Genomic DNA, 14,289 nt, shown 5'->3' with positions numbered 1-14,289 from the left:
CGCCATGCGTGAGGATTAGGCGGAGAGACACACAAGCGATGTTCAGACGCTCCGGACATCCAAACACTCTCTGTGGGAGAGGTTGGAGGGTCAGCTTTAGCTCACCATGGATATGAAGGCATTCGTGTGTGTGTGTCTGAGAGAAAGAGGGAGAGAGAGGAAGTGTGTGTGTGTGTGTGTGTGTGTGTGTGTGTGTGTGTCAGTGTGTGTACGTGCATGTGTGTGCATGTGTGTGTGTGTGTGTGTGTGTGTGTGTGTCAGTCAGAGAGAGAGAGAGAGCGTGTGTGTGTGTGTGTGTGTCTGTGTGTCAGAGAGAGAGTGTGTGTGTGTGTGTCAGAGAGTGTGTGTGTGTGTCAGAGAGTGTGTGTGTGTGTGTGCGCTCTGTGTTCATCTGAGCCAGAGGCCTGGGTGAGGTGTGGAGTTTGAAGTGCTGTCTCAGTGTTGATGAGGATGATGAGGATGATGGTGGTGGAGGCAGTGCATTAGCTCCTCTTCCACGCCTGCTCTTAATCTCCCCGCGTGTCCCGCGCTGTCTGCAAAAGCCTACAGAAGCCCCTGCTGTGTGTGCATCTCAGCAGCATGTAGGGTGAAAGCTTGTCAGACAGAGCCTTGCAAAATTATTTTTAACACCCCCCCCCCCCTCACACACACACACACCGCATACCCCACCCGACACTACTCCACCCGAGATGTGCACTGTGGGATCTTGTGATGAGGTGCTTTTTCTTTCTCTCTCTTAATCTCACTCCCTCTTTCTCTCTATCTAGCTCACTCTCTTCTCTCTTTCTCTCTATCTACTGTAGCTCACTCAGTCTCTCTTTCTCTCTATCTCTCTCTCTCACTCACTCTCTTTCTCTGTATATCTCATTCACACACACACATAAAATGCTCTCTCTCTCTCTCTCTCTCTGTCTCTCTCTATCTACCTCCCTCCCTCTCCCTCTCCCTCCCTCCCTCTCTCTCTCTGTCTCATATGGGGCTCTGGAGAAGAATGCTGGGCCTTTGCCCCGCGTGTGGACATGATGGACCGTCCTCTCGGTTCCTCTCTTATCTCTCCGCTTGCAGCTCATCTCGTTTTGTTCATCTTCGCCGCTCCTCTCCTCTCCTATCCGCTCCACTTCGCACCGCTCGAATTGTCCTCCGCCTCCGTCCCAGTCTCCTCCAGTTCCTCCGTGCTGCCCCGCGCACCAGTCATGCATATCACACATGATTTATCTCGGGGGGGGGGGGGGGGGGGGGGGGGACGGGACGGGTCTTATGAAGTGTCCGTCACGGCTTGAAGCGTGTTCATCATCTCAGCCCGTCAGGTCAAAGGAGTCCTCGCCAGTGCTGGCTTAATGGGGGTTTATGGGGGCGTCTGCGTGCTAGGTTGGCGTCAGTCCACTTTGACTTTATCAGTTCAGCAGGTCAGAGAAGATGAATAGGAATTAATTTCTTGAATGAAATTATTAGCTGAAGAATCACTTAATGTGGCGTCCATGAAATTGTGTGTAATAATGAACTGGGTTGACTCTGACCCACTTGTTATTTCTACTATGTAATACTCCAACTGTCGTTTTTGTCTTTAGCTAAAATGGCGAGAGTTAAAGCAAGCAGATCGTGTAGTCTTGTGTATTCATAGCAGATTTTGGCTCACAAGGATAGTTTTTTTTTCCGAATCAAAAAGGGGTGACACTGACACAGGACTTTTGCTTGTGTATGTGAATTTCAACTCTTTCTTTCTTTCATCCCTCCCTCTTTCTTACATCTCTCTCTCTCTCTTTTTCTCTCTTCCCCTCTTTCTCTGTTTTCTGTCCCTGAACATCTGTTCTTGGCCAGGCCCATATTTCAGCGTAGAACAAAATCCTCTTGAGACTGGCTAGGGTCTCACTCGACACGATTTGGGATGCTGTGTCCGGGCTAGTAAATGGCACAGATTTCTGCATCCAAAAAACATGAGCGCCAAAAAACGAGGCCTTGATCTTGGCATGGTATTCTGACCTCTCTATGCAGTACATGAAGACATAACACATTCATAAGAATTCATAGGATTATATTTGTAGTTATTTTGTAAGTTTACACAGTGCACAACACAATAACACAATAAGAACACATCATATAAGTGGCATAGGAACCGTGCATTGCATAAAACCTTGACCTATTGAGTTCATGCACCGGTATCTGGGGCTTTATTTTATTTGTATGATGTTTTATTTTGTTATCCATGTAACCTATCTTTCCCCAAATCCCATTTGGACACGGTGCCACAAACGGAGATTAAATAACAATAGCCTACTTGGTAATCCTCACTTATACGTGCACACCACACTGTGTGTGTGTACGTGTGTGTGTGTGTGTGTGTGTGTGAGTGTGTGCATGTTTGTGTGTGTGTGCGCGTGTTTGTGTGTGTGTGTGCGCGTGTTTGTGTGTGTGTGCGTTTGTGTGTGAATGCGTTTGTGTGTGTGTGTGTGCGTGTGTGTGTACGTGTGCGTATGAGAGACAGACAGATAGACCGGCAGACAGACAGACAGAGAGAGAGAGATTCTGAGTTAATTTTGTGCAAGTTTTAAACTTGCACAGGGATATTGGAGCTTAAGTGTATGTGGGGTGTGCATGGTAATTTAAGTGCATGTGTGTGTGTGTGTGTGTGTGTGTGTGTGTGTGTGTGTGTGTGTGTGTGTGTGTGTGTGTGTGTGTGTGTGTGTGTGTGTGTGTGTGTGTGTGTGTGTGTGTGTGTGTGTGTGTGTGTGTGTGTGTGTGTGTGTGTGTGTGTGTGCTTGCGTGCATGTAAATGAACTGAGACAGAGCCTGTTTGATGTCTCCATCTTGCCACGGCAGATTTACCCCGGGAGGAGAGACGCGAGTCGTGTTGAGCGCTGTGTGTGTGTGTGTGTGTGTGAGAGAGAATGAGCGTGGATGTACATGTTTGTGTATGTATGAGAACATAACCATATGCATGTGCCGTTCTGTGTGAGTGAGTGTGTGGTGTGTGTGTGTGTGTGTGTGTGTGTGTGTGTGTGTGTGCGAGCAAGCGTGAGAGAGCGTGTGGCGCTACAGAGCTGAACCACACTGAGCACTCTAATCTGGGAGTAATCCATTTCTGCCAGATAATGACCCACACACAGTCACACACTCGCAGCAAACAGGGCTGCCCCCCCTGCCTGGGCTTTGAAGTCTTCACGTAGATAAACGCATCGCCTGTCTCTCTCTCTCTCTCTCTCTCTCTCTCTGTCTTGCTCTCTCTCTCTCTCTCTGTCTTGCTCTCTCTCTCTCTTGCTCTCTCTTGCTCTCTCTTACACTCTCTCTCTCACACTGTCTCTCTCTCGCTCTCTATCACTTGCTTGCTCCCTCTCTCTCTCTAGTGTGATCTCTCTGTCTTCCTCTCTCCTCCACTCCTTCTCCCTCACTGCTTCACTCCATCTCTCTCTTCCTCTCTCCCTCTCTCTCTTCCCTTCATCTTTATCTCTCTTTCTCCAGCTTCTCTCATGTCACATTCCCTACCTTGACTCTTTTTCTCTTTCTTTGCCTTCTCTCCCTCTCTCTCTCTCTCTCCACCCTTCTCTCTGTTTCTCTGTTCTCTCCATCATCCTCCCTGGTGTGTTTGTCACTTCCTAATTTCCCCTCCTCTGCCTACTCCCACTCTCTTCTCATCTTCCAAACGCTGTTGTTCTTCTTCTTCTTTTCCCCGTCCACCTTTATTCAGTCCTTTTTACATCCTCCTTTCCATTTCTTAAACTCTCACCGCCACTGATCCACAACTCGCTTTTTCCATTCTGCTTTTGCTTTCTCTCCCCCACCTTCCCCCCTCTATCTTTCTCTCTCTCTCTCTGTCTCTCTCTCTCGTACCCTCAGTTTCTTGTGCTCTCTCTTCCTCCCTCTTCCTCTCTCTTCCTCCCTTTCTCTCTCTCCCTCTCTCCCCCTCTCCCTCTAGCATATCAAATAAATGCCCTTCACTGTGGCTACTGCAGTGGCCGATGGAGCTGCTGGGAGGCAGAGGCAGATAGACAGACACAGTCATATTTAGAGAGTGAAAGAGAGAGAGAGGGAGGGAGGGAGGGAGGGAGGGAGGGAGGGAGGGAGGGAAAGAAGGAATAGAGGGTGAAAAGAGAAATAAAACCGACTGATACAGACAAGATAAAGAAAGACAGTGATTGACATATGTGTATGCTGTATATATGTTTATTGTGATAATGGTATTTAGCATACACTTTTGTCTGAAGTGACAAAAATAAATATCTATACTGCCAATATTTTATTTTTGCAATGCATTTATGTTATTGTAATGTGTATATTTTCTTTAGTTTTTGTTATTTTATTATAACAATGTTTCCCGTTAAATTATATTTCATGATTTAGCAATATTATCCTTACAGTCATGCCAATAAGGCAATATCACTGATTGAATTGAAATAAATTGAATTGATTCAAGATTGAGCGAGAGAATAGGGAAAGAGAGAAAGATTGACAGAGAGAGAGAGAGACTGACACTGAAACAGACAGAGAAAGAAAGAAAGAAAGCGAGAGAGCAGTCAGCTCCCTCCAGCTCCGAGGCTCCCTGACGGAGTGCCTTGTCTTGGGTCTCTGCTGAGAGGAACAGCTGCCCAATTTAACAGGATTCAGGGAGCCGTCCCTCCCCTGCTGGAGAGAGGAGGCCTCCATGCTGAGTGTTTCTGCTCCCAGGGAGAGAGAGGGGGGGGGGGGGGGGGTGATGGGGGGGAGGGAGATCGAAGGACAGGGAAAGATGAAGAAAAGGATGGAGAGGGATAGTGAGAGATGGAGGAGGAAAGGAGGGAGATCGAAGGACAGGGAAAGGGAGAGATAGAGAGATGGAGGAGGAAGGGAGGGAGATCAAAGGACAGGGAAAGGGAGAGATAGAAACCGAGAGGAAGGGAGAAAGGGAGAGCGACAGATAGAGCAAGGGAGGATATGGATGAAAAAGAGAGAGAGGAAGAGAGATGGAAGGATGGAAGGATGGACAGATAGAGGAATAGAGGGATAAAAGGATAGAGAGGGATAGTGAGAGAAAGAGAGATGGAGGGAGAGAGAGAGTGACAGATAGAGGGATAAAGGAGGGGAGATGAAGATGGAGGGAGAGGGAAGAGGGAGATTAAGAGCTGGTGGAGGTGGCGGAGATGAGGAGGAATACACAGGGGGAGGAGGAAGAGGACGAGGAAGAGGAGGCGGACAGGGATGAATGAGCGCAGTGCAGACGCAGACGCAGAGGCGGGGGAGTGTGTGTGAGCGGCCATATGCGAAGCCATGTAGGACAGACATACTGGAACACCGGGACTACTGGGAGCACCTACTGAATGTGCATGTCCACACTACTGAAACACTCACACCCAGGCTCACCACCTGAAATACCACACTACTGAAACACTCACCACCTCGGTAATGCGTATGTACACATACATTCGCCACCTGTGCTATGACCGTCACACACATCCCCTCACAAATGATGCTATACTTCTGAAACACTCACACACACATGCAGTCATTACATGCTTCACACAACTTAAGTGAGAGGGTTGCAGGGGAAGACAGAGGTGATATCATTGGGAGAGAGAGAGAGAGATGGTTTTCATAGGGAGGTAAACTTGGTTCTCTTCTCTTCCCCTCTTTTCTCTTCTCCTTTCTCTTCTCTTCCCTTCTTTTCTTTTCTCTTCTCTACTCATCTCTTCCTTTCCCTTCTTTATTCTTCTCCTTTTCTCTTCTCATTTCCTCCGTATCTTCTCTATTCTCCCCCTCTTTTCTCTTCTCCTCTTTTCTCTTCTTTTCTACTATTCTCTTCTTCTTTCTCTTCTCTTGTCTTCTCCTCCTCTCTCTTCTCTTCTCTGAGCCTGCCACTAGCCTGCATCACAGTTCCCGTAAAGATGCGAGCACTGAGCTCTCTCTCACACACACACACATATTCATACACACCTTCTTTCTCATATAACCACATGCTCTCACACACACACACACACACACACACACATTCACTCTCCCACACACTTACACAGTTATCTCCATGCTCGAGTGCACTCTGCGCTCCACTTCTCTCCCAGCCCAAACACTGTCTGCTGTAGTCTACGGCCCCCCCACCCCCCCACTAGAAGAAGCCTCCTCGTACATTACATTACATTACGCCACTCCAAAATCAATACTCCACATCAGCCCCAGCCGGTCCCACTCACTTCTTGTAGACAGACAACAATACTCCCATTCAGCCAAAACACCCACATACAGCCAGGACCAGAAAGACGAACTGTCTCGTGTCTGTCCTCGCCGCTTGCCACCCCACACACACACACACACACACACACATACACACACACACACACACATACATATACACAACAGACTTTGTGTGGTGTTTTTTTTTTTGTAAATGAGTTGCTGTCCTTGTATGTGCGATGTCTTCCCTTCTCCTCTTACAGTATATGTGAGTCCCACGGGCGTCTGTCACTTGGCGTGGCTTGGCGTGTGTGTGTGTGTGTGTGTGTGTGTGTGTGTGTGTGTGTGTGTGTGTGTGTGTGTGTGTGTGTGTGTGTGTGTGTGTGTGTGTGTGTGTGTGTGTGTGTGTGTGTGTGTGTGTGTGTGTGTGTGTGTGTGTGTGTGTGTGTGTGTGTGTGTGTGGGGGGTACACGTTGGGCCTAGCCAGGCCTGGCACCTGACAGAATGGTGCTAATGAATGCGTGGGATTTCCCTGTGTGTGTGTCCGTGTGTGTGTGTGTCTTCTTCTTACTTTTACTTTTTGACGTTTCGTCGGTGACAAATGGCACAAGGGAACAGTAAGAGGATTAAGGCGAGTTTTGCGGGTCTGAAAACGGAGAGGAGGAATCTGAGTAATGCTCCTCTCCTCCACCTCCTCCTCCTCCTCCTCCTCTTCCTCCTGCTCCTCCACCTCCTCCTCCTCCTCCACCACCACCTCCTCCTGCTCCTCCACCTCCTCCTGCTCCTCTCCTCCACCTCCTCCACCACCTCCTCCTCCTGCTCCACCACCACCTCCTCCTCCTCCACCACCTCCACCTCCTCCTCCTCCACCTCCTCCTCCTCCTCCTCCACCACCACCACCACCTCCTCCTCCTCCTCCTCCTCATCCACCTCCTCCTCTTCCTCCACCACCACCTCCTCCTCCTCCACCACCACCTCCTTCTGCTCCTCTTCCTCCTCCTCCGCCACCTCCACCTCCACCTCCACCTCCTCCTCCTCCTCCTCCTCCTCCTGCTCCTGCCACGTACCCATCAGTCATGCATCGTGCTCCTCTGAGCCCCGCTGCTCGTCCCCATCATCCCTCCGCTCCGCGTTGTCTGAGACGCCCCCGCACCACTCCGACACGCTTCAGTCCCCGACCCGGCGCCGATCTGGACCAGCCAGATCCCCCGATGCGCTCCTTTGAGCTCCGCCGCTCGCTCAACAGCAGTCGTGACTGAGGAGAGATGACTATCAGTGTGTGCCATGTCTGAGGATATAGAGGAGGCTCTGCTGTAATTCTGTAGAAAGGTGTGCTATGTACATAAAGCTGAAGCTCCGTGGTTAATGTGCATTATAATACAGGCAGGTGGAGATTTTGAGGAGCAGGAGCCGTGTGTCTGTGTGTGTCTGTATGTGTCTGTGTGTCTGTGTGTCTGTGTGTGTGTGTGTCTGTGTGTGTCTGTGTGTGTGTGTGTGTGTCTTCCACCATGACCACATATGGGTAGCTCTGGGCAACCATAATTATTTCATCTGCCTTAGTCAGAGTGAGCTGGCAGGTGTGTGTGTGTGTGTGTGTGTGTGTGTGTGTGAGAGCCCATCTTTGGTCTCCTGTGTGTCTCATTTGTGTCGGTATCACCCCATACCGAGCATCAGAACTACTTCTAATCTGGCCCTGGCCCGGAGCAAATCTGGCACCAATCTGGCCAGACGAGTTCCAGATCGGGGCCGGATCAGCGTCACCGTTAGCACCTGCTATCTGATTAGCATCTATCTGCCCAGTCTCGTCTAGTCTTCCACTCTGCTGATGATTCACCTGGCAAGTTCCTGGTTGGGATGCTTGTGGACGGCGTCACTGCCAGAGGCCACGACCGTCAAGCATGACAGTCTTAGCACAACAGACAAGTGAAGTGCAACTGGAGTTCAGAATGGCTCCATTCATTCTTAGGCACAGTCGTCAGGTGACTAGGGTGATGGGGAGTTGTTCTCCAAGCACACTTCGCAAGAATTGTGCATTGTATTGCGGCACTTTGAATTCAATCGCTCTGACTGACAGCTAAGTATTGTGTGGCTTGTGGTAGCAAAATTAGGTGATTTGAGTGACGGATGGTTTGAGTAATTGAGTTCTGATTTGGAGCTACTCAGGGCCAGTTTACTTAGCATTCCTTTGTAGCCATTCATCACATCTGATAGCCTAGCTAATGTTTAGGAGGCCTAGATCAGAGTTAAAGGACCTTCACTACCGTAATTTCCCAACTATTAGCTGAGGTTTATACATTGATTTTGCAAAATGTCTTCAGCTATGAGGTTAGTACTCGGGGACAGTTAATTATATGGTATCAATATGTTTTCTGTTTTTTGTTTACTTGCATAAAACACTGTCCTGCGGTTTATACACAATGCGGCTAATAAATGACTGTACTGCACCACTCTTAAGCCACTCCATGGTCTTAATCAACCAGTTCCTCCTCGTCCAGTTAGACCAAGGACACTGTAACCTTCTCATGAGTTCAGTCAAGTTTATTGGAGCAAGTGGAGAGTTTTGTGACTTCGTGAGGGTTGAGCTGAGAGACGACGGATGACCCACTTCCTGTGCGGGGCCGATGGGCCGATATCAGGGAGGCCGTGTAAGTTACGCCGACAGGACGAGGCAGCGAAGCGCCGCGCGTCATGTAGCGGAACCGCTAAGCGGCTCCGTAGCAGCGATCATGGCAATAACCAAGATCACTCTTCTTGTTCCAGATCTGCCTAATGATCCATCTCCTCCTCTCTCCTCTCCTCTCATCTCCTCTCATCTCCCCACACTCGCTCGCTTGCTTGGCACTGAAGGCTAATTTAACAGTTTAGCATCAGTAACTCTCTCTCTCTCTCTCTCTCTCTCTCTCTCTCTCTCTTCTCTCTCTCTCTCTCTCTGGGTCCCCTTCAGAACCAGGCCGTAGCCAGGCAACGCCTTTTAGAACAGCATCGCAACGCTGGTGGGTCTTTCCCACCAGTTTGGCAAAGTATTACTGGGATTCACTGAATTGATTCTAAGATTCTGAAGCAGGCCTACAGTACTACATATGGCTAGACTTCAGTCATTTTCATTCACATTCACATTCAGTCATTCAACAGATGCTTGTATCCAAACAAATCCGTATTCGCAGCAGGTGAAGACTGCTGTGAAGTTGGAGAAGTATGCATATATAATAGTGATGCACTGTAGTAGAATATAGAATAGTAGTGTGCTGTATTACTATTTTAAATTGTGATAAATAGTTGAAGATGTTGAGGTTCTACCCTACTTCTGTGTGGTGTGATTTTATTTTTGAAATATAGATTATTAGGAGGTAGACTCACTATTGATACAGCATTTTTAGCATACATTAGGAGTAATGCGGACGAGAGGTTACTGACATTATGTAGTAATAATAATATTATTAATAATAATGATACATTTTCTTTATAATGCACTTTTCAATCACTGATCTCAAAGTGCTACAGGTTGAAAACAACAAATAATATGAGCAGTTATAATGAAAAAGAAAAGAAAACAAGAACATCTAAAGGGGACCAAAGCTTTTGCTAAAAAGAAATGTCTTTAGACCTAGTCAATGGATTGTGTAGTTAGTACATCTGAATTCTGAATATGTAGAGGTCCTATCATAATTCTGTAGAGAAGAGAGATGCTATGCTAACGCTGTGTAGTACATCTGAATATGTAGAGGTCCTATCATAATTCTGTAGAGAAGATCGATGCTACGCTAACGCTGTGTAGTACATCTGAACATGTAGAGGTCCTATCATAATTCTGTAGAGAAGATAGATTCTACGCTAATGCTGTGTAGTACATCTGAATATATAGAGGTCCTATCATAGTTCTGTAGAGAAGATAGATGCTACGCTAACGCTGTGTTGTACGGGAAAGAAGTAAAAGCTCCACAGTTGATTGCATTGCAGCACACGCTGTAGGAGATTTTGACAGTGAAGCTGTGTGTATTATACATGAGGAGCAAGAGCTTCTGCAGTCGTGTGTGTGCGTGTGCGTGTGCGTGTGCGTGTGCGTGTGCGTGTGCGTGTGCGTGTGCGCGTGCGCGTGTGTGTTAGTTATGTGTTAGCTTGCAGCGAGCCTCTTCACAGTGGTGTAATGGGAAATAATGTGCTGGACGGCACGCTGGGAGATGAGGTGTTTGATCAGAGCTCCGTCAGCCGAGAGTTCACCGAGTTCATGCAAATGCACTCTCCTCTCCTCCCCTCCTGCTCTCCTCTCCTCTCCTCTCCTCTGAGCAGCAGGGCCCAGAGTGGCAGAGCAGAGCAGACTCTGGGAGCTCCCTCTGCCATATGTTAGCACGACTTCACATTCACTCTTCTATTGACACCATTTTGTGCCGTTTTGCACCATTTTTCACACTTACAGAATAATCATGCTTAGTTTCACATTGATTTTTTTTTAAGTTGATATTGAATAGGTTAGGAATTAGAAGGTATGAAGTATCATACATATTATTGATTATATTTCATACTGTATTGATTTGTAATATGAAATATTATATGATTCATAGGATTTGACAGTATCATGGGAAATATACTTTGAAGTAATTCTTTAGATTTAAAATGGTCTTTGTTCGTGACTGTTAGCAATGTGTTAGGTGAGATAAAGACGTGTGTGTGTGTGTGTGTGTGTGTGTTGTGTGTGTGTGTGTGTGTGTGTGTGTTTGCTCTGGCTTGCATGGCGGCAGCATCTCCTCTTAAAGGCCATTCCCGCTGTTTGTTTTAGACGCCATTATGACCTTGTTTGTTTTTATTGATTGTGTCTTGGCAGCAGTCACCTGACACCATCCCTGGACCGAGCGCTGGACTCCCCCGACAAAAGGTAGGAAAATCCATAACCACACACACACACACACACACACACACATTTCTCTGGTCTTGGGTAGAGACACCTGTGCCCTGAATACACAAAGCAATGACTGCATTTTTGGCACACCCCCACAAACAAACATGTGCAGCTATGACATCATGCAGTGTACACACAAATGCACACAATCCCACACACACACACCAATATTCATGACTGCAGCCAGATTACAATTCTCTCTTGCTGTGTGTGTGTGTGTGAGTATGTGTATGATTCAGAGAAAAGTATATAGAAAGAGTGAGCAAGTGAAAACATTTTGAAAGTGTGTGTGTCTGTGTATGTGTCTGTGTCTCTGTGATTCATAGAAAAGTATATAGAAAGAGTGAGCAAGTGAATACATTATAAAAGTGTGTGTGTGTGTGTGTGTGTGTGTGTGTGTGTGTGTGTGTGTGTGTGTGTGTGTGTGCTGCATGTGCACGTGTGTATGCATGCTTAATCAGAGGTCCCTGAGGAAGGCCCTGGAGCACAAAGGGGCTTGTGATGTTAATCGGTACTCTTCATGTTGATGAGGCCTCCTCTACTCTCCTCTCCTTTCCTCTCCTCTCTTCTCTTCTCCTCCCCTTCTCTCCTCATCCTTCTCCTCCTCCTCCTCCTCCTCTTTTTCCTTGTTCGTTCCGAGCTCCTCTGGTTCTCATAATGGGGAGCACGCGTCTCCAAAGCCTCCACATAATCTCTCGATCCGTACGGATCCGCCGGAGCCGTTAAGGTGCAGCGCCCAAGACGGCTAAACGCCCGGCCCGGCCCGTGTTCCACGTTTTGCTAACCGCTGTGCCTCTCAGGGACGCCGCAGATTACAACAGCCAAGCGGAGACAAAAAAGGCTTTGTGGAACAATTACGCTTAATTGTTTTTTTTTTTCTTTTTTTGTTGGAGCCAGCTGTAATGCCTCCCCAGGTGATTCACAAGACTGATGTGATTCTCTGTGATTTGGCTCGGGAGAGACGGCACTGATATTTTATTGTTGTGAGTCTCTTCCCGACTCCTCTGTAGTCGTCTGTGTAAAGCCTTAAGCTGTGCTGTATAATGCATAGACCTGATGTAGCTTGAGCAGTGCAAGCTTCTAGTACGTCACGCTGCACAGAAGGTCCATTGCTTTGACACGAGAGTAAAAATTACATTTTTTTAATAAGATTTAATTGTAGCAGCTTTTGGCCTGTTTCTGTCAAAACGTGCCATGATGGCGCTTAAATGTGTTCAATTGAACCTGATTGTTTTTCAGCAAATGTATTGAACTATTTTGAGTTATTATATTATAACACATAATTTAAATAGAGGCCTAGTTATGTTGCTGTAGATTAGGAGCCAGTGCTGAACATATTGTCAGTGTACTGGATGTAGATATTTCCCTCTCGCTTTCGCACCGTTTCTTTCTTTCTCTTGCTTTCTTTCTTTATCCCTCTCTCTCTCTCTCTCTCTCTCTCTCTCTCTCTCTCTCTCTCCCTCTCTCTTGCATGTTAGACTCCAGACAAATATGTCTCCACGTGTTTGACAACTCCTCCAGCAGCGCTAATGTAATGTCGGAGAGCTGAGTCACACAGGCAGATTTATTAGTCGACTACTGGCTGGATGACGAAAGAACGAGGGAAGAAAGAAAAGAGAGTGTGCGGAGGGGGACAGGAAGTCAGAACCGGAGAGATAAACGGGAAGAAGGGGGGGAAATTCCAGACGTTCTTTCCTGAACTTGCTCTTTGATAGGACAACCTGTGGGATGACATCATTTGTTATGCAAAATAAGCATTTTTTTCTGCTTAACCTTTGTCGGGGGAAGTTGCTATGAAATCATCCTATGTTTTGTGTAAACAGGTGTCTGTGTATGCACTATGGTAGTACATGTCATGTTTGGTAAAGTGTGTGTGTGTGTGTGTGTGTGTGTGTAACAGAACTATAAATGTAACACGCATGGAACTGCTTCAGTGTGCTTCCAGGCATGAGCATATGTGTCCTCCTAGCCCACAGCCAAAAAGAGAACTCATTCAAATTGTATGCAAACAGACACACGCATAACACACACACACACACACACACACACACACACACACACACACACACACACACACACACACACACACAGACAAGGTCACAGCCAGCCTAAAATAAACACATGGCACACACGCAAGAAACACACATGGACACACTCACTCGCAGATAAACACAAATACACACCCACACACACACTCACACACTGTGGAGATCATCACATACTGTACACACATATCTGTACACACACGCACACACACACAAGGTTCATGACTAACATCTGTTGATGTGATTTGACACACACACGCACACAGGTCTGTGACAAACATCTGTGTGTGTGTGTGTGTGTGTGGTGTCAGACGTGCTCCCAGAGTTTCCCGTGTGCGGGCCGAGCGCTGAGGAATGCCTTCCTGTCCCATGGACCCTACCCGGCCAAGGGACAAGATCCACCTGGCGCGCATCATCAGGTCAGTGTGTGTTGTGTGTGTGTGTGTGTGTGTGTGTGTGTGTGATATTTTGTTTAGACTATTACATTTGTCTGTTTGTGTGTCACAATTTTTTTAGAATCATCAGGCTAGGCCCTCTGTGTGCGTGTCTGTGTCTGTGTCTGTGTCTGCGTCTGCGCCTGTTTGTGTGTGATATTTTGTTTAGACGGTTTTCTTCGATGTCTGTTTGTGTGTCACCTTTTTCTTTTTAATAGCCAAGCTATGTCTCTCTCCCTCCCTCTCTTCTCTTTCTTTCTTTTTGTCTGTCTTTCTTTCTTTCCTTCTTTCTTTCTCTCTCTGTGTGTATGTATATAAACTAATTATTGTGATTTTTATCTCAGTGCACTTCAGTACATCAGAGAGAAAGGGAGAGAGAAACAAATATGTATTTTTTGTCTGGGGGTCTGTTATTTATAGATTTATTTATGTGTTTTATAGTTGTGTGTGTGTGTGTGTGTGTGTGTGTGTGTGTGTGTGTGTGTGTGTGTGTTTATAGATTTATCATGTGTGTTCATGTATTTATTTTTAGCGCAGGCTTTTATCTGCGAATGATGAAAGACCGCCATGTACCTTACCAGACAGTCAAGTGAATGGACTATTGATTGCTGAGTGCCTTTGTTGTGTGACTCTGTGACCCTGTGTGTGTGTGTGTGTGTGTGCCACAATACGATCCTGTTCAGCTCAGGTAGAATTAGTGTTGAACCATGTTTGGACGATTGGAGTGTGTATGTGTGTGCCGTAGTGATTGTTGTGATTGAGTGTGTGTGTGTGTGTGTGT

This window comes from Sardina pilchardus, chromosome 24, assembly GCF_963854185.1.
Source record: "Sardina pilchardus chromosome 24, fSarPil1.1, whole genome shotgun sequence".
In the NCBI taxonomy this organism is placed as follows: domain Eukaryota; kingdom Metazoa; phylum Chordata; class Actinopteri; order Clupeiformes; family Clupeidae; genus Sardina; species Sardina pilchardus.
The sequence above is the reverse complement of the archived record's forward strand: the minus strand, read 5'-3'. Positions refer to the sequence as shown.